Raw genomic sequence first — 25,876 nt, 5'->3', positions numbered from 1 at the left:
ACTCCTAAAATATCAGTTAGGGTGTGACTGGCAATGGGAGGCCAACAGTTAAAGATTAATAGCTGGAGGCATGATGTGATCAAACTGCAAAGGGTTGTGTAAAAATTCATTGACCCTCCTCATCCCTCATCTCCCAATTTGAAGTGATGTACACAACACATTTTGTGGTGGGGAAGGGAAGAAATAAGAAATAAATACATTTGCTATTTATTAGTTGTGATGACTAACTGATTAAGAAGAAATCCAGAGCTAAAATAAGGCTCTTGAATTATTTCAAAATATCAGAGTTACTATTTCCTATTTGAAATATAATCAAAAAAGGATGGACTCTGAGATCATACAGATTTAGTGGAGGAAAAGGGGAGATGATGCATCTTGAGAGATTTCACTGAAATTAACATCGAGTTGAAGAAGGTAACTTTATATCTGCACTTTTTGCTACAGCAAACACCAGAACAAAATATGGCCAGACGGTCAACTGGGACAGCATGACACACCACTGGAAAAAATGATGTCGAGTGCAAAATTACGAGAAAAGTAAAATCATTGTTGAAGCCACGTTACCATCCCCTGCTCAAAATTATATCTGATTCTCTAGACAGTTCATTTGGAAGATTCCCCAAAACAAAAGCAGAGAAATTACATAAATGGTTTTCCAGGCCAACCTTTCTGATTTGTGTGCCGTAAGTTGCTTGCAGTGTTTCTCCAAGCAAGGAATCCAGGAAAATTTCTAGGGGTTGTATATTTTGGAATTTTACCAAATTGCTAATGATTGCAGCCATACTAGTTAGCAAAGGCCTTCCTAGCAGGAAGACTTAAATAAGAAGTCTTAACAAGAAGAAAGGGTGACCAGTAAACTAGAAGAAACAGCAGCAGTGATGACAGGCACCTTGGGTACCCATGTGTACCAACCCTGCTGTTAGCTCTCTTCCTAGCTATTTTTTTCCAGCACTACATTGGTACAATTAAATTTTCTTCTCTTTGGCTAAAAATAGGTGAAGCGAACACTTCTCCTTTCCTCTTGTCAAAAGTTTAGAACTTAGGGGAAGTGGGCATCAAGAGTTTGGGATAAAGAAATCTTAAGACACAGGATTTTAAGATACTGAAAACAATGCCAAAATATGGGCCATATTGATTGGCCACTTGCCAAAGTGACTCATTTTCTGGTAGTTATTCACTTATGATAATTTCTTTGATTACTCATAATTTTTATTTTGTATTTTCTGCAAGAATGAAAGCTCCTTGGGGGAAGGACTGGGTTCTGATAGTCACTGTTTCTCTGGCACCTTGCAGGTAGTCTCCAAGAACAAGTACTCAGTGAGAATCTGTTGGCAGATGAGATGCTGAGAATTCAGTCTGATATCAATGATTCTAAGCTTTTTGATGGTTTCATTAATTTTCCAGTGTAACTTATATAATTCAAATTTAAATGAAAGGCTTCTTAGTTCTCAACATGGAATAGTGGTTTTATAAGATAATCACTACTTTAGAATAATAATATCCATCTGTAAAGTCATGACATTTTTCTTCATTTCTTATTTTTTTTAGTCCCCAAATAAAATCCCTGCCAAATGAAAGTAATGCAAGAAACCTCAAATAGAAGTTTATTAACATTTTTCCAAACAATATCTTATTTGAATTATTTATTTTGAATCACCAGCCAGAAGGTAATTCTTTTTAAAGCTTATAAGAAAATACTTGGCTTGTAAATGTTAGTTTGCCTTGACAAAGGCAAGGAATGGGATTCAGGAAGAGGAAGAGTGCCTCCCACAATTAAAATATTCTCAGAAATTGTTTTCGATTGTGTCATTTAAACCCTTAGCCTTAAAGAATGTTGGGGCTTCCCTGGTGGCTCAGCAGGTAAAGAATGTGCCTGCCACGTAGGAGACACAGGTTTGATCCCTGGGTTGGGAAGATCCCCTGGAGTGGGAGATGGCTACCCACTTCAGTATTCTCACCTCGATAATCTCAGGGACAGAGGAGCCTGGTGGGCTACGGTCCGTGGGCTTGCAATATGTTGGACATGATTGAAGCAACTGAGCACATCCTAGAGAGTGTTAATGCAGAGAGTTTTAATCATCTCAAAATGGAATCTGAAAAATATTAAATATCTAACGCTTGATGCAGTTCCTGGCATGTAAGTGAAACTGTTGTCACTTAGTCACTCAGTCATGTCCAACTTTTTGCAACCCCATGGGCTGTAGCCTGCCTGGCATATAAGGTGCTCAGTAAATTCACAATAATGAATGAATTACGAAGTGGGTTTTCATGTTTCAATTTAATTGGTATGAAGAAGGTTATTTTTGTGAAAAAATAATTGTGGATGATTGTCTTATGATTAAAACAATAAACAAAGCCTTTAATAATAATAATAGTAGTAGTAGCATTTTTTATTTAGTGTTTAGAATATATCAGCGTTATTTTGGAGAAGGAAATGGCAACCCACTCCAGTATTCTTGCCTGGAGAATCCCAGGGACAGAGGAGCCTGGTGGGCTGTCATCTATGGGGTCTCACAGGGTCGGACATGACTGAAGCGACTTAGCAGCAGTAGCAACAGCAGCATTATTATTTTGTTTTATTTACATGTATTCATTTTTATACATATTTAATATAATATATAAAAATATATAATATGTATATAATTTATTTAGTCTTCACTACAACCCCATGAACATGATGAATGCTATACTTGCTTTGCAAATGAGTAAAGTGACTTCTGGAAGATCACAAGGTTAGTGAACCCAGAGCCAAGATTCAGACCCCGGAAATTTGATTCCAGGATCCATTCTTTTGATCCCCATATATTAACAATAGTTTCAATTTAGTAGCCCTGAATGCTGTCAATCTTTAGAACCATTATACTTAAATGAGTGTTTTTCTCTTCAATGAAAATTTTGGAGTAGCTATATTTAGTTCATTTTTTTCTCTTAATTGCATATTGTTTTAAATATTGTTTTCACTGTTTTCATTGATGAATTCACTAAGAGTAGACTTAATTTTTTTAACCACCACAAACAATTTGCTGCGATTTCTGGTGAAAAAGTAGGATTAAACAAGTCAAGTTGTGTAACACTGCATCAAAAAACAAAATGATGATAATGATTGGTAATGATTCCAATTTTCTTTCATGTCTCAGAAAATGATTTTAAAGACAATCCCAGAGATTAGATTTAAGAAGTGTTTTTTAAAATAATATATCAATTGAAGATGTAGTCAAAGGTGTATTTTTTTTCTGTTGTATTAGTAAAAAGAGAATAAAAAAGAAAAATCTCTCAGTGTTTTATGGAATTTAAAAGTCAGTGGAAGAGTCCTTAAAGTCTATTGTCTTGAATTGAGATGGTGTGAATGTATCTTTGAAAGCAGAATCTTTGGGTAGAATCTCATTCTTCTATTAAATTATATTTTTTAATATGACTTTTGTTTGTTTCAGAATCTGTTGGGACAACCCAAGTTTTATTGCAGTCAGCATTAAGCTAGGATCAGCCAAGCAAAACCAGAAAGTGAAAAATTGGGCTTTCCCTCCCCTCAGGGCCTGTCCACGTTGTAAACTGTACAAAATGATCCCATCCTGACAGTGCAGAAATGAACAGTTTCCAACAAAACTTACATATGTGGCAGGGAGCTGTCCCGAGATGACATACTTAGACAAATATTTCCAAAAGGATCATAGGATTGTCTTTACAACAATATTTCACAGACTTTGCAACATTTCTCAGCTGGGTCTTCTCTTTACTGATTTCTTTATTGATTTCTCTATCATTTTTTTTTAAAAAAGCTTTATTAATTTTCAATTTCTGCAAAGAAAACTTTTATGCAAATATTGTTATTTTGATATACAAGTTGATTTAGTGCCAAGAAGCAATTGAAAAACATAAAAAACAGTTAGTTGGAGGACACTATGGATTATTAACAGTTAAAGCAGTTAACAAATTCCAATTTTTATTTGATTTTACTTTAACCCTTCGATAGATGTGCTACTTGCTCTCACTTAATAAATTTGAATTTTTAAGAACATTGTCCACTTTCTACAATTTTTCCTCCAAACTACTTTCCAACAATTCTGGTAAGTGCCTCTTGGTGGATAACAGTATTTCCTTGATGATTCCAACAGTTTATGATAAATTAACTAATTACACTATTCAAATACCTATCATAATACAAAGCAAAACACTAAATTTGTTATGGTATAAACAGAAAAGTAATACAATTCTTAACCTTATAAAGATTATACAATTTACTTAATATTCAACAAATACTTTGTCCAGAAAATCCTTTATTCTAAGAGAATAATTCATTTATAAAGTGATAAGTTTAAACATAATTTGACTGATTTATTTAAAAAAATCATATAATATGTATTTTTCTCCAATTAAAAATGTCAGTTATTTGCTCAGATTTGCTTTCCCCTCCTGTAATATGTTTTGTATTTCTACAGCAGTATCTGTTTTCCAAATAGCTCCCACAGAAATAGATGTATCTCTTCTCTGGACTTCACAGAGTATCATTCTTTTTCTTAGAGCATATTACTGTAAAACACAGGTAAAGAAAACCAAACACTTTGTTTTAATTGCACATGAAGTGGTTCCTATGAGCTATTTAAGCTCTCTCTGGAACTGATATATGGATGCTTTTCACCTAAAGATCATGTTAGAATTTTTTTACTTTAAAATAGGGGATTATACCTTTTCATTCTTTTTGCTGTTATTTATTTTATTACATTTGACTTCATTTTGTTTTTAATTGAGGCAGCCTGATTCATTGATGTATAAATTTTGAATGAGATGCTTCAGAATGAGGCAATAAGCTTACAAACTCTCACTACTACTAGGTGGCATCTATTTTTTCTATTGTATATAGTTTAGTGAAATAAACCTAGAAAAAGGGAAAAAGAAACTTACCTTCTCAATCCAACTAAAATATTTCTTACAGCAAGATATCAAAGATATTCACATGAAAATATGTAGCAGTTTTAAAAATAATAAATATTAGAACTGTTAATATCCATGATCCAGAGAGAGGGTGGTTAGCCTTTTTGTGACTGCTTTGTTGAGTTATGGCAAGCATAGTCTTCATCTGGCCATCACATTGTTTTGTCAGTCATAGCGATTGAGTCAGATTCATCCTGTCCTATCTATAGAAAGCTCAAGGTCTTGCAAGCATGCATTCTTTTGATATTCTAATCAAAAGCTTCACTCTGATTTAGAAAAGTACTGACAATAATATTACCCTTGTTTGTGCAGAGAAGAGTGAATATGCTTTAAAACAATAGGACAAAAATCTCAACATTACTACCTTCCCATTGGACAAGTCTACATATTTGGGGCTAATTACATAGTGGGCTGATATCAACATAACAAAGCTAGGTAGAGATAAATGTAATAGCATTTATAACATGCTATTAACATTTATTACATGCTATTAAAAATTAAAGTATCTATTAAAAATCAGTTGCCCAAGAATATGGTGAAGAGACATGGCTGTGTACTAGTAGTAGTTGTCATTGTATTTCACTCTCAGTTGTGTCCGACTCTTTGCAGCCCCATGGACTGCAGCACTCCAGGCTTCCCTGTCCTTCACCATCTCCCGGAATTTGTTCAAACTCATTTCCATGGAGTTGGTGATGCCATCCAACCGTCTCATTCTCTGTCGTCCCCTTCTCCTCCTGCCCCCTGTCTTTCCCAGCATCAAGGTCTTTTCCAATGAGTCGGTTGTTTGCATCAGGTGACCAAAATACTGGAGTTTCAGCTTTAGCATCCGTCCTTCCAATGAATATACAGAGCTGAGTAGTTGTGTATTAGTAGTTGATGTGAAAATAATAGTTGGTAGGTTTTAGTCAATCTTAGCAGGGAAATATGGCTGTTAAATTGGTCTATGCTCTCATTTATGAATTAAATGTATACTTTTATGTATACTTATGGTTATTAAATGTATATTAAATGTATACCTATTGTGTGCTAAGTGTTGTGCCTGGCATATTACTTGGTGATGAAAGAGACCTGATCTATATCTTTAATAAATCTACAGTCTAGTCTGAAATGCTGACAAGAAGCAATTTCAACTCAGAGTGATAAATACTATGAAAAAGATGGTACAGAAACTTGTGAAGGCCACATGATTCTATCTATAGCTGTCATGAATTTTCCAGAGCAAATGATTTTCAAAATGACATTGCTTCTAATTTCCACCAACCTCACATGAAGAGGCTCATCCAAGTTACATCTAAATCCTAACCTTGGCCTGGTCCTTAACAGTTTGGCTACCCTTCCCCTCTACACTATCAGGGAAAGATTGAACATGGTGTTGTTTCTAACTTCCTTAACCATCCAGAAAATTCTTATAAATGTGAAATTGGGCAATGAAAGATTCTGACAAGCAAAGGGCTTTTGTAGTATGCCTTCCCTCTCCTTGATAAGAAATGGACTTGCATTCAGGTTGTGCATCCCAGTAGCTTTTTTTTAGGAAAGAAAGTAGGAAAGAAGATAGATAAATCTAAAAGGCAGATTAGTTATCCTTTATTTCCAGATTGGAGCAAACACATCTATAAAAGCCATTAGCTCCTGAACAAGCCCTATTCCATCCTATTGTCAATCATGTTTACCAGTAAGTGTCAGCTGCTCAATTGTGTCCAACTCTGCAACCCACCAGACTCCTCTGTCCATGGGATTCTCCAGGCAAGAATAGTGGAGTGGGTTGCCATTCGCTTCTCCAGGGGATCTTCCCAACACAGGGATTCAATCTGGGTCTCCTGCATTGCAGGCAGATTCTTTACCATCTGAACTATTACAGCAGCTCTTACCAGTAAGAGAGAGTTTACATTCTATATTCTATTAAAAGAATTTTTAGGCAATTTTATAACACATTTGAGAAAATGCCCATGCATGTGCTCAGGCGTGTCCAACTCTTAGTAACCCATGGACTGTAGCCTACGAGGCTCTTCTGTCCATGGGACTTCCCAGGAAGAATACTGGAATGGGTTGCCATTTCCTACTCCAGGGGATCTTCCCCACCCAGGGATCAGGGATCAGACCTGTGTCTCCTGCACTGGCAGGCAGATTCCTCACCACTGTGCCACCCAGGTATCCCCAAGACTTCTTTATGAAGTGTCATTTTACAACAGTATGAAGTGACAGGTTTATCCAAGATTACTTTGAAGCTTTTTTTTTTTTTTTTTGTTTTTTTGCTTTTGAGTGGTTTCCTTATCTTTTGGAGGTTTGGAATCAGTTTATTTTCAGGGGTGTAACATTACAGCTTGCTGACCCTCAGTGAGCTTTCTTTTTGGTTTAGAGAATTCTTCAATGGAAGTGTCCAAAATCTCTTTGTCTTAGGCTTTCCGAAGTTTCTGTCTCCAGGTACTCTCCGGGTCACGGCACATTTAGACCGGGAGTCTCTGGGCGTGACGGCCCTCAGTTGGTCCCTAAAGGCATTGGTATTTCTTTTGAATCCCAAGGCCAGGACGTATTTTCAGCTCAGGAGTCATTTTAAGCCCAGGGCGGGTGCGAGCCTCTGGCTGGGCTGGGGCATCCGGCAGATGGTGGTACTTCCGCTGATGGCTCAGCTGCCTCACGTGTGCAGTGACGATGGCTGGCTTGGCCGACAGACACACCAAGGCCAGGAATAGCTTGTTCCCCTCCGGCGCTCTGGTGACCTCGCGGATGCCGATGGCGTTGATGCTTCCTGACGTCGGCGGGAGTCCATCCTGATGCCTGAGGGTCACCTTCTGTCTTTTCCTCCTTCTGCTCCTCACCGGGGTCCGAATCCATGCAAATCCTGTTTCCACTTTATTTTTCCAAAGATGGCTGCTTTTTCTTTCTCTTCCTGTCGACAATCTTCGGAAGCTGGAGAGATTTAATTCTGTCCTCTGGGGTCTGCAGTATGAAATTCATATCCTCCCTGGCCAGGGAACCCCACCCAATGCTGCGCTGGGTTATTCAGCCTTGCCTTCACACCTAAAGGTCTCTTCTTCAGTTTGGAGCCACTCCCTGGCACTTGGGGGCTGCAGCCATTCTGAAAATCAGTTCTGGGCTTTGGGTATTAGCTCCGTCTTCAGGAGCAGCTGTCACATTCAAAGCAAAGGAGTGGCACAGTTAGAAAGGTGTCAGAGAAAGATCTTAGTGGACTCCAGCCAGGAGCAGTCCTTTGCCAAGACTGGAAGCATCAAAGAGGCTCCAGAACAGTCTATCAATGTGCGAGCACAGACACCTTGCCTTGGTGTGGGGAAGAGGGAAGGTGCAAAAGCACTCAGAGAACACTTTTCATGCTTCTGCATCCTGCGTGCTAAGTCGCTTCATTCGCGTCTGACTCTTTGTGACCTTTTGGACTGTAGCCCGCCAGGCTCCTCTGTCCATGGAATTCTCCAGCAAGAATACTGGAGTGGGTTACCATGCCCTCCTCCAGGGGATCTTCCTGACCCTGGGATAGAACCGAGTCTCCTGTGGCTCCTGAATTCCAGGAGGATTGTTTATTATTCTTCTGCGTTGGGACACTTCCGAACGAGAAAGTTGGCCTAGGATGTCACGAAAGAGCAAGGCCTGATCTCTTAAAAACCCTGAGTTTAATAGAGGAGAGGGGAGGGCTCTGGTCAAGCCCCCCCCCCCAAACAGTGGAGAAAGAGTTCTAGCTAAACATCTATTTTTAGAATAGTCTTTGTATCAGTTCAGTTCAGTTATTAGTTCAGTCGCTCAGTCGTGTCAGACTCTTTGTGACCCCATGGACTGCAGGACACCAGGCCTCCCTGTCCATCACCAACTCCCGGAGTTTACTCAAACTCATGTCCATTGAGTTGGTGATTTACTTTAAAATATCTTCTGCACTCATTGTCAGAGAAATGCAAATCAAAACCACAATGAGGTACCATTTCACGCCAGTCAGAATGGCTGCTATCCAAAAATCTACAAGCAATAAATGCTGGAGAGGATGTGGAGAAAAGGGAACCCTCTTACACTGTTGGTGGGAATGCAAACTAATACAGGCACTATGGAGAACAGTGTGGAGATTCCTTAAAAAACTGAAAATAGAACTGCCTTATGACCCAGCAATCCCACTGCTGGGCATACACACAGAGGAAACCAGAATTGAAAGAGACATGTGTACCCCAATGTTCATCACAGCACTGTTTATAATAGCCAGGACATGGAAGCAACCTAGATGTCCATCAGCAGACAAATGGAGAAATGAAGAAAACTGTGGTACATATACACAATGGAATATTACTCAGCCATTAAAAAGAATACATTTGAATCAGTTCTAATGAGGTGGATGAAACTGGAGCCTATTATACAAAGTGAAGTAAACGAGAAAGAAAAACACCAATACAGTAAACTAACGTGTATATATGGAATTTAGAAAGTTGGTAATGATAACCCTGTATGCGAGACAGCAAAAGAAACACAGATGTATAGAACAGTCTTTTGGACTCTGTGGGAGAGGATGAGGGTGGGATGATTTGGGAGAATGGCATTGAAACATGTATATTATGATATGTGAAATGAATCGGCAGCCCAGGTTTGATGCATTATACAGGGTGCTTGGGGCTGGTGCACTGGGATGACCCAGAGGGACTGGATGGGGAGAGAGGTTCAGGATGGGGAACACATGTACACCCATGGTGGATTCATGTCAATGAATGGCAAAACCAATACAATATTGTAAAGTAAAAATAAATAAATAAAACAAAAAAATATTTATTTTATTTATATTTTATTTATATCTTTTGTTTTTCTTCCTTTTCTTCTCCTCCTCATTCTGGATCACTCCTTCCCAACATCTACATGGTTTGCTTCCTTGATTTCTGCAGATCTTTGCTCCAATATCAATGAGTACTTCTTTGACTATCTCATATCCTTACCAGCCCCCTGCTATCTCTTTCCTGCTTTATTTTTCTTTTCACCACTTACGATCCTCTGGTAGACTATATATTTCACTTACTTTTCTGCTGCTGTCTTTTAAACTGAATTATAAATCCCATGAAGACAAGACTTTTGTTTCTTTTGTTCTTTCCTATAACTCCAGCACCTAATACTCAAGTACCAAGCATTAGACATAGTAGATATGCAATGAATATTTGTAAAAATAAATGAATGACTAAATAAACCATAAATATTTACTTCACTCTGACCTCTTTCTTGAGTGCCACACCTTTTTATTCTGGAAATCAGCACTATAGCCCACCTCTTGCCTGGATCAGGTAACATCCTTCTAGTTTCTTGCATTCTAGGCTTTCTTCTTTTTACATTTATTCTGTATACTATCTCTTGAGAAATTATTTTAAAGTCCAAATGTTATCCTGTCACTCACCAATTTATGGTTTTCCAATGGACTTCACCACCCTTTAGAAGAAAAGCCTACATTTTAAGAAGAATCAGATTAGCTTTCCTCATCTCACTTTGCTCTCTCAGGTCTAACACTCCAAGTCTTCACTCTGACCATCCTAAACTACTTTGACTTCCTCTAACTCATCACTTTCTTTTGTACCTCCAGATCTTCACCTATATTCTGCTTGACACACTCTTCTCACAATCCACACTATTAGCCTAACTCTCATGTAGTCTTCAGGGTCAGATGCTCTTGCCCTGGGAAACTTTCCATGAAGGACAAAAAAAGCCAGTTGTTCCTGACAAGTACTTCCTTAGTACTGGCATTTTCTCAAGGCAGTTGTCACATGTTACTTAAATTGCTTATTCCTCTGCTCCCATTGTTGGGGTCTCAGTGCCATTCAGATGGTCATCTCATTGGTTTCTTTCACATCCAGATCCTTAGAGCTTAGCATGGTGCTTAGCTTATGGTGTGCAGTTGTTATTTGTTGCAAGTAAAAGACAGAAAGAATGAATAAAAAAAGTGTGGAAAGGTAGGAGGTGGGGGGAATTAGACTTTATTCTGTATTTAAAAGGAAACTAGCTTAGATAGCCCATGGAGATAAATGTTCTTAAAAATTTTAATTGGATAATAAAAACACATTTAGGATCCAGCAGAAAATGTGTCAGTGTTACCTTTTAATCACTCTCTTATTTAACCCAATATGCTCCCCAGGCCACAAAATTTTCTGAATAAATATCTAGTAAATAACACACTTGCCAAGTATGGTTCAAAATTGGGAAAGGAGTACATCGAGGCTGTATATTGTCACCCTGCTTATTTAACTTATGTGCAGAGTACATCATGCACAATGCCGGGCTGGATGAAGCCCAAGCTGGAATCAAGATTGCCGGGAGAAATATCAACAACCTCAGATATACAGATGACACCATCCTAACGGCAGAAAGTGAAGAGGAACTAAAGATCCTCTTGATGAATGTGAAAGAGGAGAGTGAAAAAGCTGGCTTAAAGCTCAATATACAAAAAAGCATGGCATCCAGTCCTATCACTTAAAAATGGAATCAGTGACAGATTTTATTTTCTTGGGCTCCAAAATCACTGGATAGTGACTGCAGCCACGAAATTCAAAGATGCTTGCTCCTTGGAAGAAAAGCTATGACAAACCTAGACAGCATATTAAAAAGCAGAGACATCACTTTGCTGACAAACATATGTCTAGTTAAAGCTATGGTTTTTCCGGTAATCATGTATGGGTGTGAGAGTTGCACCATAAAGAAGGCTGAGTGCTGAAGAATTGATGCTTTTGGACTGTGATGTTGGAGAAGACTCTTGAGAGTCCCTTGGACAGCAAGGAGATCCAACCAGTCATTCCTAAAGGAAATCAGTCCTGAATATTCATTGGAAGAACTGATGCTAAAGCTCCAAAGCTTTGGCCACCTTATGCGAAGAGCCAACTCATTGGAAAAAACCCTGATACGGGAAAAGATTGATGCAGGAGGAGGTGACAAGGGATGAGCTAATTGGATAATATCACCGGCTCAATGGATATGGGTTTGAGCAAACTCAGGGAGATACTGAAGGACAGGGAAGCTTGCGTGCTATAGTCCTTTGGGTCGCATATAGTTGGACCCAACTTAGGAAATGAACAACAACAAATAACACACAAGACTAATCTGTTTTCCACAGATAAGACTTAATCTGTGTGAATATGCACAGAATGTTTGTTTAGTAAATTTTTACTCTATTTTAGTGAGAGCATTTAAAATGCTCTCCAGGCCAGGACCTGGTTCCACCAGCCCAGTTCACCATGAAAATGATAGTGACTCCATGGAACGAATGGAATGGGAGATTTCTCAGTAGTCATTTCTATGTGATGGATTTTTAATCAAGTACTTCTAAACTAACCATAATTTATTATGGACATATTCCTCAAAATAGCTATTAAATTGTTCCATCTTCAAACAACATCAACCCTGAGGCAATCAAGTTCCACAAATTATCAGAGAAGTATTAAATGTTTTCAGTTGTTGTAACACTACCTATTCAAAAATTTCCAAGTTGCCTAATACTTCTAATCTTTCCAGACTTCTTGAACCACCCAAACCACCAAATGATTAACTTCCCTGTCATTTCTCCTAACTTTGATCAAGTTTTTCTGCTCTTGCCTTTCAAGCATACTGAGATAATTATCAAATTCAATCTGCTTGGACCCAGAAGTTGTGCTGTAGAGAGGGCCAGGTGGACCCTCACACATTCACAGCCCAATAAAAGGATTCTCTGCCCATTCATCTCAAATCAGCAACAATAACCACTCTGAAACAAAACTGGAAATGTAGGTGAAGAAAAAGGGTGGAATCAATCTGAGCTTAAAACTGCTGCAAACATCATGTGTACTGATTTTTCCTTGCCGAGGTATTATTACCATCTTTTAGACTTCTGCCGAGGATTTGGAATCCATCTCTTTGCTGAGTTTACCACATTTTAGTGTAATGCTTTACTTGTCGTTCTGTTCGCATAAGATATCCATAACTATAACAACCATTCCCTAACTGGATAAAGGAGTAAAATGTGGGAGAGAGGACTTAATAAGTATTAACTTTAAAAAATGAGAGCTTGTCAAATATGATTTAAAGCCAGATATTGGTTATTAATTCTGTTTGTGTGGTAAGTCACTTCAGGCATGTCTGACTCTTTGGGACCCCACGGACTATATCTCATCAGGTTCCTCTGTCCATGGGATTCTCCAGACAAGAATACTCGAGTGAATTGCCATACCCCCAGGGGAGCATCCCAATTTTCTGCTTTAACTGCAACAATTAAAATGATTCAATAATAGGTTAGGTGTTAATTCACCACAGAACTGTCTATTTACTGCAATGGTGATTCTTAGAAATATGAAATGAACAAGTCTTGATATGTTAAAGTGAGATCTGAGAAGTGAGACGAATGAATGTGAAATTAAAATATGGCCTAACTTGGAAAAGGAATTGATTGAAGTAAGATTTTGAGATGAAAAAAGTATTGAGCAAGTTTGTTATGTATGCGCCAGAGTCCTGGCTCACTTAGGAGTGAACTAGAAGAAAGGAGAGAGAGTTGTTAAGAAAATGGGTAGTTGAAATAATAAATGGGCTTCCCAGGTGGCTCAGGGGAAAAGAATATACCTGCCAATGCAAGAGACGCAGAAGACACGGGTTCTATCCCTGTGTTGGGAAGATTTCCTGAGGAAGAAACGGCAACCCACTCCAGCATTATTGCCAGGGGAATTCCAGCGGAGCCTGGTCCGCTACAACCCATGGGGTCACAAAAGAGTCAGACACGACTGAGTGAGTGAGCATGCACACAAAATAAAAAAAGGCAAACCCTATTTTATATCCATAATTTGATTATTATTATTGAATCTCTTCTCATTCTTCAGTTATAAGTAATCCTTTATAATGAGTGTGTTTAAGTGGTGCCAAACAATAGTCCTTGTCTTTATGTTCACAGCTTTTAGATAACAAATAAAGTATTCTAACTGAGTTAAGCTAAGAGAACAGTGAAAAGAACAGGAGTCAAATTAATAATTAGTAAACAACTGCTATATTTTCCTCAAGTTCATTTGAGTCAAAACCATCATGTTCTGATTTATGAATCGAACTTTCACAAGGTGATGGGAAAACTTGAGCGAAGAATGAAGTAGAAGTTATAAGGGAGAGAGAATAACACTCTCTTGAGTGTATGCTTTTATATAATTTTGAATTTGAAAGCTCTAATTTTAGTTTGATATATAGGCGATTTGTATTTAAAGCTATTAATGTTATGCTTAGTTTTAAATGTCTACAAAATTTAAATATAAATTAGTATAAATGGGAAAGGAAGTAAGTAACTCAAAAACTGAAAGGACACTGAATCAAAAGGACCTAATCGTATTTCAATTGAATATCATAACCACACTATCAGTTCAGTTCAGTTCAGTCGCTCAGTCATGTCCGACTCTTTGTGACCCCATGAATCCCAGCACACCAGGCCTTCCTGTCCATCACCAACTCCCCGAGTTCACTCAGACTCACGTCCATCGAGTCCGTGATGCCATCCAGCCATCTCATCCTCTGTCATCCCCTTCTCCTCCTGCCCCCAATCCCTCCCAGCATCAGAGTCTTTTCCAATGAGTCAACTCTTCGCATGAGGTGGCCAAAGTACTGGAGCTTCAGCTTTAGCATCATTCCTTCCAAAGAAATCCCAGGGTTGATCTCCTTCAGAATGGACTGGTTGGATCTCCTGGCAGTCCAAGGGACTCTCAAGAGTTTTCTCCAACACCACAGTTCAAAAGCATCAGTTCTTCAGTGCTCAGCCTTCTTCACAGTCCAACTCTCACATCCATACATGACCACAGGAAAAACCATAGTCTTGACTAGATGGACCTTAGTTGGCAGAGTAATGTCTCTGCTTTTGAATATACTATCTAGGTTGGTCATAACTTTTCTTCCAAGGAGTAAGCGTCTTTTAATTTCATGGCTGCAGTCACCATCTGCAGTGATTTTGGAGCCCCCAAAAATAAAGTCTGACACTGTTTCCACTGTTTCCCCATCTATTTCCCATGAAGTGATGGGACCAGATGCCATGATCTTCGTTTTCTGAATGTTGAGCTTTAAGCCAATTTTTTCGCTCTCCTCTTTCACTTTCATCAAGAGGCTTTTTAGCTCCTCTTCACTTTCTGCCATAAGGGTGGTGTCATCTGTATGTCTGAGGTTATTGATATTTCTCCCGGCAATCTTGATTCCAGCTTGTGCTTCTTCCAGTCCAGCGTTTCTCATGATGTACTCTGCATATAAGTTAAATAAGCAGGGTGACAATATACAGCCTTGATGTACTCCTTTTCTTATTTGGAACCAGTCTGTTGTTCCATGTCCAGTACTAACTGTTAGATAACAAATAAAGATTTCTGCATACAGATTTCTCAAGAGGCAGGTCAGGTGGTCTGGTATTCCCATCTCTTTCAGAATTTTCCACAGTTTATTGTGATCCCCACAGTCAAAGGCTTTGGCATAGTCAATAAAGCAGAAATAGATGTTTTTCTGGAACTCTCTTGCTTTTTCCATGATCCAGAGGATGCTGGCAATTTGATCTTTGGTTCCTCTGCCTTTTCTAATACCAGCTTGAACATCAGGGAGTTCACGGTTCGCGTATTGCTGAAGTCTGGCTTGGAGAATTTGAGCATTACTTCACTAGCATGTGAGATGAGTGCAATTGTGCGGTAGTTTGAGCATTCTTTGGCATTGCCTTTCTTTGGGATTGGAATGAAAACTGACCTTTTCCACTCCTGTGGCCACTGCGGAGTTTCCCAAATTTGCTGGCATATTGAGTGCAGCACTTTCACAGCATCATCTTTCAGGATTTGAAACAGCTCAACTGGAATTCCATCACCTCCACTAGCTTTGGTCACAGTGATGCTTTCTAAGGCCCACTTGACTTCACTTTCCAAGATGTCTGGCTCTAGATGAGTGATCACATCATCATGATTATCTGGGCCGTGAAGATCTTTTTTGTACAGTTCTTCCGTGTATTCTTGCCACCTCTTCTTAATATCTTCTGCTTCTGTTAGGTCCATACCATTTCTGTCCTTTATAGAGCCCATCTTTGCATGAAATGTTCCCTTGGTATCTCTAATTTGCTTGAAGAGATTTCTAGTCTTTCCCATTCTGTTGTTTTCCTCTATTTCTTTGCATTGATCGCTGAGGAAGGCTTTCTTATCTCTTCTTGCTATTCTTTGGAACTCTGTATTCAGATGCTTATATCTTTCCTTTTCTCCTTTGCTTTTTGCCTCTCTTCTTTTCACAGCTATTTGTAAGGCCTCCCCAGACAGCCATTTTGCTTTTTTGCATTTCTTTTCCATGGGAATGGTCTTGATCCCTGTCTCCTGTACAATGTCATGAACCTCATTCCATCGTTCATCAGGCACTCTATCTATCAGATCTAGGCCCTTAAATCTATTTCTCACTTCCACTGTATAATCATAAGGGATTTGATTTAGGTCATACCTGAATGGTCTAGCGGTTTTCCCTACTTTCTTCAATTTGAGTCTGATTTTGGTAATAAGGAGCTCATGATCTGAGCTACAGTCAGCTCCTGGTCTTGTTTTTGTTGACTATATAGAGCTTCTCCATCTTTGGTTGCAAAGAATATAATCAATCTAATTTTGGTGTTGACCATCTGGTGATGTCCATGTGTAGAGTCTTCTCTTGTGTTGTTGGAAGAAGGTGTTTGCTATGACCAGTGCATTTTCTTGGCAAAACTCTATTAGTGTTTGCCCTGCTTCATTCCTCATTCCAAGGCCAAATTTACCTGTTACTCCAGGTGTTTCTTGACTTCCTACTTTTGCATTCTAGTCCTCTATCATGAAAAGGACATCTTTTTTGGGTGTTAGTTGTAAAAGATCTTGTAGGTCTTCATAAAACCATTCAACTTCAGTTTCTTCAGCGTTACTGGTTGAGGCATAGACTTGGATAACTGTGATATTGAATGGTTTGCCTTGGAGATGAACAGAGATCATTCTGTCATTTTTGAGACCGCATCCAAGTACTGCATTTCATTTGTTGACCATGATGGCTACTCCATTTCTTCTGAGGGATTCCTGCCCACAGTAGTAGATGTAATGGTCATCTGAGTTAAATTCCTAGAATGTTGATGTTCACACTTGCCATCTCTTCTTTGACCACTTCCCATTTGCCTTGATTCATTGACCTGACATTCCAGATTCCTATGCAATATTGCTCTTTACAGCATTGGATCTTGCTTCAATCACCAGTCACATGCACAACTGGATATTGTTTTTGCTTTGGCTCCATCCATTCATTCTTTCTGGAGTTATTTCTCCACTGATCTCCAGTAGCATATTGGGCACCTAATGACCTGGAGAGTTCCTCTTTTGGTATTCTATCATTTTGCCTTTTCCTACTGTTCATGGGGTTCTCAAGGCAAGAATACTGAAGTGGCTTGCCATTCCCTTCTCCAGTGGACCACATTCTGTCAGGCCTCTCCACCAGGACCCGCCCATCTCTGGTTGCCCCGTAGGCATGGCTTGGTTTCATTGAGTTAGACAAGGCTGTGGTCCTAGTGTGATTAGATTGACTAGTTTTCTGTGAGTATGGTTTCAGTGTGTCTGCCTTCTAATGCCTTCTTGCAACACTTACCATCTTAGTTGGGTTTCTCTTACCTTGGCATGGACTATCGGGACAAATAAACAAACTCAACTACTTGCCTATTTGAAACTCAAAATATAGGAGATAATAAATAAGCTTTCCTAATAAGTGTATTAGGAAATAAGGATACCATACAAAATTTAAAAATATATGAAACAAAAAGTTGCTTGTGATGTGATCAATAAAATTAATAATAAACTCTAGTCAGGATAATTAAGAAAAGAAGAATAAGATACTGAAAATAAACCAACTGCTCATATTAAGAATGAGAAAGGTGATAGTACTACAGATGTAACAATTATTAAAAAGATAAGAAGGTGATATGAAAAATTTATGTCAGCAAATTGGAAAATTTATATTAAGCAAATAACATGAAAAGCACAAATTGCAATGTTTATTCAAGACAAAAACAGATAACCCAAATGTCATAGGTTTATTTAAAAATATTTAGTTGCAGTTAAAATCATTACAGAAATTTTTGCAGTTAAAATTTATTTCTAGAAAAGAGGTGAATTCTAATAGTAAAGAGGAAAGTAATATTTATGCTACTCTATTTCACTGAGAAAAATACACAGGATGAAATATTTCTCAACTTATTCTATGAAGCTAGTGTTACTATGATCCTAAAACCAGATCAGGATAATACACAAATAAAAAACAGCAAACATATGCCTTGTGAATAGGTGCAAAAAAATATCAAATTGAATCTGACAATACTTTTAACTGTATAATATACTGACCACCTGGGTTTTAACCAAGGAATGAAAAGTTTTAGAGTTTGAAAATCAATCAGTAGAACTAACAATATTAACACAGTAGAAAGAAAGAAAAAAACATATAATCATTACAACAGATGTAGAAAAAGCACATGGCAATATTCAAATCTAGTCCTGACTAAAAACTTTCAGTTTGGTTGAAATAGAAGAGAACTTTCTCAACCTGATGAACAGCTTCTATGGGAAATCTACAGCTAAACTTACACTTAGTGAAGAAAGACTGATTACATTGCCCCTAAGATAAGCAAGAGAGAAACAAAGTTCCATCTCATCGCTTCTATTCAGCATTTTGTGGAAGGTTCTAGATAGTGCAGTAAGGTAAGAAAACTAAATAAAAAGCATATAGTTTGGAAAATAGAAACTGGAACTACTGAACTTAGCACAGTGCAGAATATCAGATAAGTATACTAAAATTAATTTTATTCTGTATGCTAGCAAGATTAATTGGAAATTGCAATGTAAACAAATACAATATATAATGGCACTAAATTATAAACTGGTGGTGGTGCTTTAGTTGTTAAGTCATGTCCAACTCTTTGTATGCCCATGGAATATAACCTGCCAAACTTCTCTGTCCATGGGATTCTCCAGGTAAGAATACTGGAGTGGATTGCCATTTCCTTCTCCAGGAAAATATAAAATACTTAAGAGCAAATCTAAAAACATGTATAAGGCCTATGTATACTCAACATAACAAAACTGATAAAAGATTTCTAAGAAAATCTAAATAAATGAAGATATATGCCTTGTTTACAAATTGGATCGCATAATAATGTTAAGATGCCAGTTCTCCCAAAACTGAGCTATAGATTTAATGCAGTTTCAGTCAAATTATAGCAGATTTTCTGTCATGAAAACTGGCAATGTCATTTGAGTTTCGTACAAAAGTACAAATGATCTAGAACACACAAAACAACCTGAAAAAAGATTAAACTTAAATGATCAGGAATATCACTTTAGAACTTATTATAAGTTATAGAAGGCAATATAGTATGGTGATGGTGTGAGGATAAGCAGACTGATGAAACAGAATCACAATTACAGAAATAGACATACATGTAAATAGTCAACTGATGTTCATCAAAGGTATAAAGTCAATTTCACAAAGAAATAATACAATTCTTATACTGTGCAGGAATAATTGAATATCCATTTATAAAGAAAACAGATTTTGATCCATATTATTCAAGTACTGGGATTAAGTAAGAACTTGCTGATGCATACTAATGCTAAAGGGAAGTTCCCACAGATACCTTATTGATTCCTCTAATTAATTAATTAATGTTTATCTGTAAGGTCCTTCACTAGACTCAGAATCTTTTCTTTTTCCTTCCTTCAAGGTTTATTGAGATAAAACTGATCCACAGGACTATATGAATTTAACGCATACAACATATAGATTTGACTACATACATCACAAAATGATTATCAAAATAGGTTTAGTGAACATCTATCATCTCATATAGATACAAAAGTAAAGAAATATAACATTTTTTCCTTTATTATAAGAACATTTAGGAGTTACCCTCTTGTTGACTGTCATATATAACTTATAAAAGTGTTGATTATATTTATCATCTTGTATGTTACTTCTATGCAGAGTACATCATGAGAAACGCTGGACTGGAAGAAACACAAGCTGGAATCAAGATTGCTGGGAGAAATATCAATAACCTCAGATATGCAGATGACACCACCCTTATGGCAGAAAGTGAAGAGGAGCTAAAAAGCCTCTTGATGAAAGTGAAAGAGGAGAGCGAAAAAGTTGGCTTAAAGCTCAACATTCAGAAAACGAAGATCATGGCATTTGGTCCCATCACTTCATGGGAAGTAGATGGGGAAACAGTAGAACAGTGTCAGACTTTATTTTTGGGGGCTCCAAAATCACTGCAGATGGTGACTGCAGCCATGAAATTAAAAGACGCTTACTCCTTGGAAGAAAAGTTATGACCAACCTAGATAGTATATTCAAAAGCAGAGACATTACTTTGCTGACTAAGGTCCATCTAGTCAAGGCTATGGTTTTTCCTGTGGTCATGTATGGATGTGAGAGTTGGACTGTGAAGAAGGCTGAGCACCGAAGAATTAATGCTTTTGAAGTGTGATGTTGGAGAAGACTCTTGAGAGTCCCTTGGACTGCAAGGAGATCCAACCAGTCCATTCTGAAGGAGATCAACCCTGGGATTTCTTTGGAAGGAATGACGCTAAAGCTGAAGCTCCAGTACTTTGGCCACCTCATGCGAAGAGTTGACTCATTGGAAAAGACTCTGATGCTGGGAGGGATTGGGGGCAGGAGGAGAAGGGGATGACCCAGGATGAGATGGCTGGATGGCATCACTGACTCGACGGACGTGAGTCTGAGTGAACTCCGGGAGATGGTGATGGACAGGGAGGCCTGGCGTGCTGCGATTCATGGGGTCGCAAAGAGTCGGACACGACAGAGCGACTGAACTGATGTTACATCCTTGTACTTATTTATCTTATAACTGGAAGCTTGTACATTTTGACTGCCTTCCTCCTGTTGTGCTCCACCACAACCCATTTGTGCTAACTACAAATCTGATCTCATTTTTTTCTGTTTGTTTGCTTTTGAAGTATAATTGACCTACACTATGTTAGTTCTTGCTATAAAACATAGAAATTCGATATTGTTATACATTTCAAAATGGTCACATTAGTCTATTTGCCATCCATCACCATACAAAGATATTACATAATTATTGGCTGTATTCTCCACACTATGCATTTCACAGCTGTAACTCATTTATTTTACAATTGGAAGTTTGTACTTCCTAATCTCTTTCACCAATTTATTTCTCTTTCTCTCTATATAAAATATATAGTGTTCTTTATATACAGAAATAAACTCAAATGGTGTATAGAGCTAAATGTAACATCGAAGATCATAAATTCACTTGAAGAAAATGAGATAAAATTGTTTGGACCTGTGTTGGGTACAGATTTCTTTTGTATCAAAGAAATAACTGACAAATGGAATATCATTAAAATTAAGAACTTTGGGTTTTTGAACAACACTGATGAGAAGTTGAAAAACCACACATGGGGAGAAAATATTTGTAAACCATGCATCTAGGAAGAATCTTGTATCTAGAACATATATAGAATTCTCAAAGGTCAATAACAAGACAAACAACAAAAAAGTTAAAAAAACAAAAGATTTGAACACTTTATCAAAGGATATCTATGGATTGCAACAAACACATGAAAAGATGCTCAACACCATTTGTCACTGGGGAAACAGAAATTAGAGCAATGGGGTAAGTCTGCACATATATTAGAAAATAAAAAATTAAAGTGTAGATGATATGTTAAAGTGTTGATAATGTATAACAACTAAAACTCTCATACACAGTTGGCACAAATGTAAAATAATACAACTGCTTTGAGAAAAAAATATTTCAGGTTTTTAAATTAAAAATACGATAGTTATTTCATTCTTAGCTATTTACTCAATGTAAATAAAAGCGTATGTTTATACTTGTTCATGAATGTTATTTTTAATAACCCCAAACTAGAAACAATCCATATTTCCAACAACAGATCAATGGATAACAAATTATAGAATTTGGCATACAATGGAATACTACTCAGTAATAAAAAGCAGTGAATTATTGAGCCACTTAGCAGTCTTGATGTATATCAAAATAATCATACTGGGTAAAAGAAGCCAGATTAAAAATTATATAATACATAATTTCACTTGTATTAAATTCTGTAAAATGCAAATTCATCTACAGTGACATAGAGTAAATAAATGATTTTCTAGGATGGAGGGAGTGGGGAAGAGCAGAGAGAGGGCTTATAAGGAGACATAAAAGAAACTTTTGGGATGATTGTTTATTATCTTGATTTTGATAATAGTTTCATAAGTAAATACATATATCAATTCTTATCAGTTTTAAACTATAATCATAAGCATTTAATTGTATGTCTATTATTCCTAATTAAAGCTGTTAGAAAAAGAGAAGATAACTACACACAGGTGTAGAAAATGGCAGGGGCTGGTGGAAATGATCAACAGACAATGGATTTCTTACAAGAGAGAATGTGGATAACATTCAGTTCAGTTCAGTTGCTCAGTCATGTCTGACTCTTTGCGACTCCATGAATCACAGCATGCCAGGCCTCCCTGTCCATCACCAACTCCCGGAGTGTACCCAAACTCATGTCCATCGAGTTGGTGATGCCATCCAGCCATCTCATCCTCTGTCATCCCCTTTTCCTCCTGCCCCCAATCCCTCCCAGCATCAGGGTCTTTTCCAATGAGTCAGCTTTTCTCATCAGGTGGCCAAACTATTGGAGTTTCATCTTCAGGATCAGTCCTTCCAATGAACACCCAGGACTGATCTCCTTTAGGATGGACTGGTTGGATCTCCTTGCAGTCCAAGGGACTCTCAAGAGTCTTCTCCAACAGCACAGTTCAAAAGCATCAATTCTTCAGTGCTCAGCTTTCTTTATAGTCCAACTCTCACATCCATACATGACTGTTGGAAAAACCATAGCCTCGACTAGATGGACCTTTGTTGGCAAAGTAATGTCTCTGCTTTTTAATGTACTGTCTAGGTTGGTCATAACTTCCTTCCAAGGAGTAAGTGTCTTTTAATTTCATGGCTGCAATCACCATCTGCAGTGATTTTGGAGACCCTCAAAATAAAGTCAACCACAGTTTCCACTGTTTCCCCATCTATTTGCCATGAAGTGATGGGACAATAAACTGTGGAAAATTCTGAAAGAAATGGGAATACCAGACCACCGGACCTACCTCTTGAGAAATCTGTATTCAGGTCAGGAAACAACAGTTGGAACTGGACATGGAACAACAGACTGGTTCCAAATAGGAAAAGGATTACGTCAAGGCTGTATATTGTCACCATGCTTATTTAACATATATGCAGAGTACATCATGAGAAACGCTCGACTGGAAGAAACACAAGCTGGAATCAAGATTGCCAGGAGAAATATCAATAACCTCAGATATACAGATGACACCACCCTTATGGCAGAAAGTGAAGAGGAAGTAAAAAGCCTCTTGATGAAAGTGAAAGAGGAGAGTGAAAAGGTTGGCTTAAAGCTCAATATTCAGAAAACCAAGATCATGGCATCCAGTTCCATCACTTCATGGGAAATAGATGGGGAAACAGTGGAAACAGTGTCAGACTATTTTGGGGGGCTCCAAAATCACTGCAGATGGTGACTGCAGCCATGAAATTAAAAGATGCTTACTCCTTGGAAGAAAAGTTATGACCAACCTAGACAGCATATTCAAAAGCAGAGACATTACTTTGCCAACAAAGGTCCGTCTAGTCAAGGCTATGGTTTTTCCTGTGGTCATGTATGGATGTGAGAGTTGGACTGTGAAGAAGGCAGAGCACCAAAGAATTGATGCTTTCGAACTGTGGTGTTGGAGAAGACTCTCGAGAGTCCCTTGGACTGCCAGGAGATCCAACCAGTCCATTCTGAAGATCAGCCCTGGGATTCTTTGGAAGGAATGATGCTAAAGCTGAAACTCCAGTACCTTGGCCACCTCATGCGAAGAGCTGACTCATTGGAAAAGACTCTGATGCTGGGAGGGATTGGGGGCAGGAGGAGAAGGGGACAACAGAGTATGAGATGGCTGGATGGCATTACTGACTCGATGGACGTGAGTCTGAGTGAACTCCGGGAGATGGTGATGGACAGGGAGGCCTGGCGTGCTGCAATTCATGGGGTCGCAAAGAGTCAGACACAACTGAGCAACTGAACTGAACTGAACTCAACTGATGGGACTGGATGCCACGATCTTAGTTTTCTGAATGTTAAGCCTTAAACAAACTTTCACTTTCATTAAGAGGCTCATTAGTCCTTCTTCACTTTTTTCCATAAGGGTGGTATCATCTGCATATTTGTTGCTGCTGCTGCTGCCAAGTCGCTTCAGTCGTGTCCGACTCTGTGCGACCCCATAGATGGCAGCCCACCAGGCTCTGCCCTCCCTGGGATTCTCCAGGCAAGTCCACTGGAGTGGACTAGGGAGAGAGACCCCTCCCATGGGCACTCTGCTTTGGAGGGCTCACATAAGCAAACACACAAAAAACAAATGTTTATAATATTATGTTTATAATATGAAAGCCTAAGAAGAAGTTAGATCCTTCCCTAATAGTTTTTATTGAAAGAATTCATCTTAACATTCTAATTAATATAAAAACTTAATGACTTAAAAAAAAAAAGACTTTAATGGAGTTTAGGCAACCTGCACAGTCTCCAGGAATAATGAGTGAGGACCCAAAGCACCCTCCTCACTTTTGGCACCAGCCACAAGTCTGGAGACCCCAGCGCCACCTTCACTTTGGACCAACTTGACTACAAGTTCAGGTGTTCCCAGAACCCCACTGAGGTTTGAGAATTTGCTAGAGAGCTCACAGAATGTGAGCAAGCATTATACTTATAATCATACTATTTTTGCATGAAAGTGTATAAATTAGACCTAACTGAAAAAGAGACACACAGGTCAAATCTGAGAGGGTGTTGAACAAGAAGTTCCTGCTGTCCTCATGGACAGTGTGATGGCGTGATGGTATTGCAGTGTGATGTTGCTCCGAGTGTTTCAATCAGAAAAGTTCACTCTAGTCTTTGGTGTACAGAATTTTAACTGAAGTTCACATACTACCCATATGGGTGATCCTTTAAACTCCAGTGTACCCTTCATTCCAGAGGTTTAGCCAATATCTTAATGTCCAGTTTTCTCTTGAAAGTCCAAACTAATATGGTGTGGGCTAAAGCCCCCTTCATGAATTACATTGTTGGGCTGTCTGGTGACCAAAGCCTCTGATAACAAAGATGTGCTTATCAGCAATGCATTCTTGTAGCTTGGAATCATTTCCCAGTAGCTAAGGATGAAGACCAGACCTCTTTTTGGATAAAGTTAATTCTTCACTACAGTAAAGAATGCATGGACTTCTGTCACTCAGGATTCAGCACTTGGCACCATGGCAAAGCAACCCAAACAATGCTTACTCTGAGCACCCACAGTCTGTGAACTAAAGCCATTCTGACCCCTAGGAAACTCTTCTGCTTCCCTTGCCCAATGTTCAGAAACTAAAGTCAATCCAGTCCTAATCCTGTGAAAATTTTAGTTTGTGTGAGGCTAAAGTTGGGAACTGACAATGCTTACAAGGGCCCAGAGGATTTGAGTGATAGAAATGCTTACACAAGAGAAAAGACAAATTAATACATCATATGCTTCCATTAAAAGAGGATCATTACCATAGATTCTTGCCTAATGAGGTATACTCTCCCAGTAGCGCTAATATCTATTTTATTTTGCTTTTCCTTTTGCTCCATTCTGTGGCTTTGGAGACACTTGCAAATTAGCATGATATCCATGGGTATTGCTTATGACAATGAAGGATACTGTGCAATTTTAAACAACTAACATATTGCTTTTTTGCAATATTAAACATATCATTTTTACTTTTAAAACATATCATTTTACATGCTAAATCATCACTTCAGTTGTGTCCAACCCTTGCCACCCTATGGACTGCAGCTCTCCAGGGTCCTCTGTCCATGGGATTTTCAAGGCAAGAATACTGGAGGGGGATGCCATTGCTTTC

General features: G+C 38.3%; 1 pseudogene; it reads right to left on the bottom strand.

The window, feature by feature from the left end:
• Positions 1 to 394: 394 nt before the first annotated feature.
• Positions 395 to 25,876, bottom strand: part of LOC120854167 — a 161,405-nt pseudogene continuing 135,923 nt past the window's right edge.

Source organism: Oryx dammah, unplaced genomic scaffold (genome assembly GCF_014754425.2).
Source record: "Oryx dammah isolate SB20612 unplaced genomic scaffold, SCBI_Odam_1.1 HiC_scaffold_27, whole genome shotgun sequence".
NCBI classification, from domain to species: domain Eukaryota; kingdom Metazoa; phylum Chordata; class Mammalia; order Artiodactyla; family Bovidae; genus Oryx; species Oryx dammah.
Note: the sequence above shows the minus strand (reverse complement) of the source record. Positions and strands in the feature narration are given on the sequence as shown.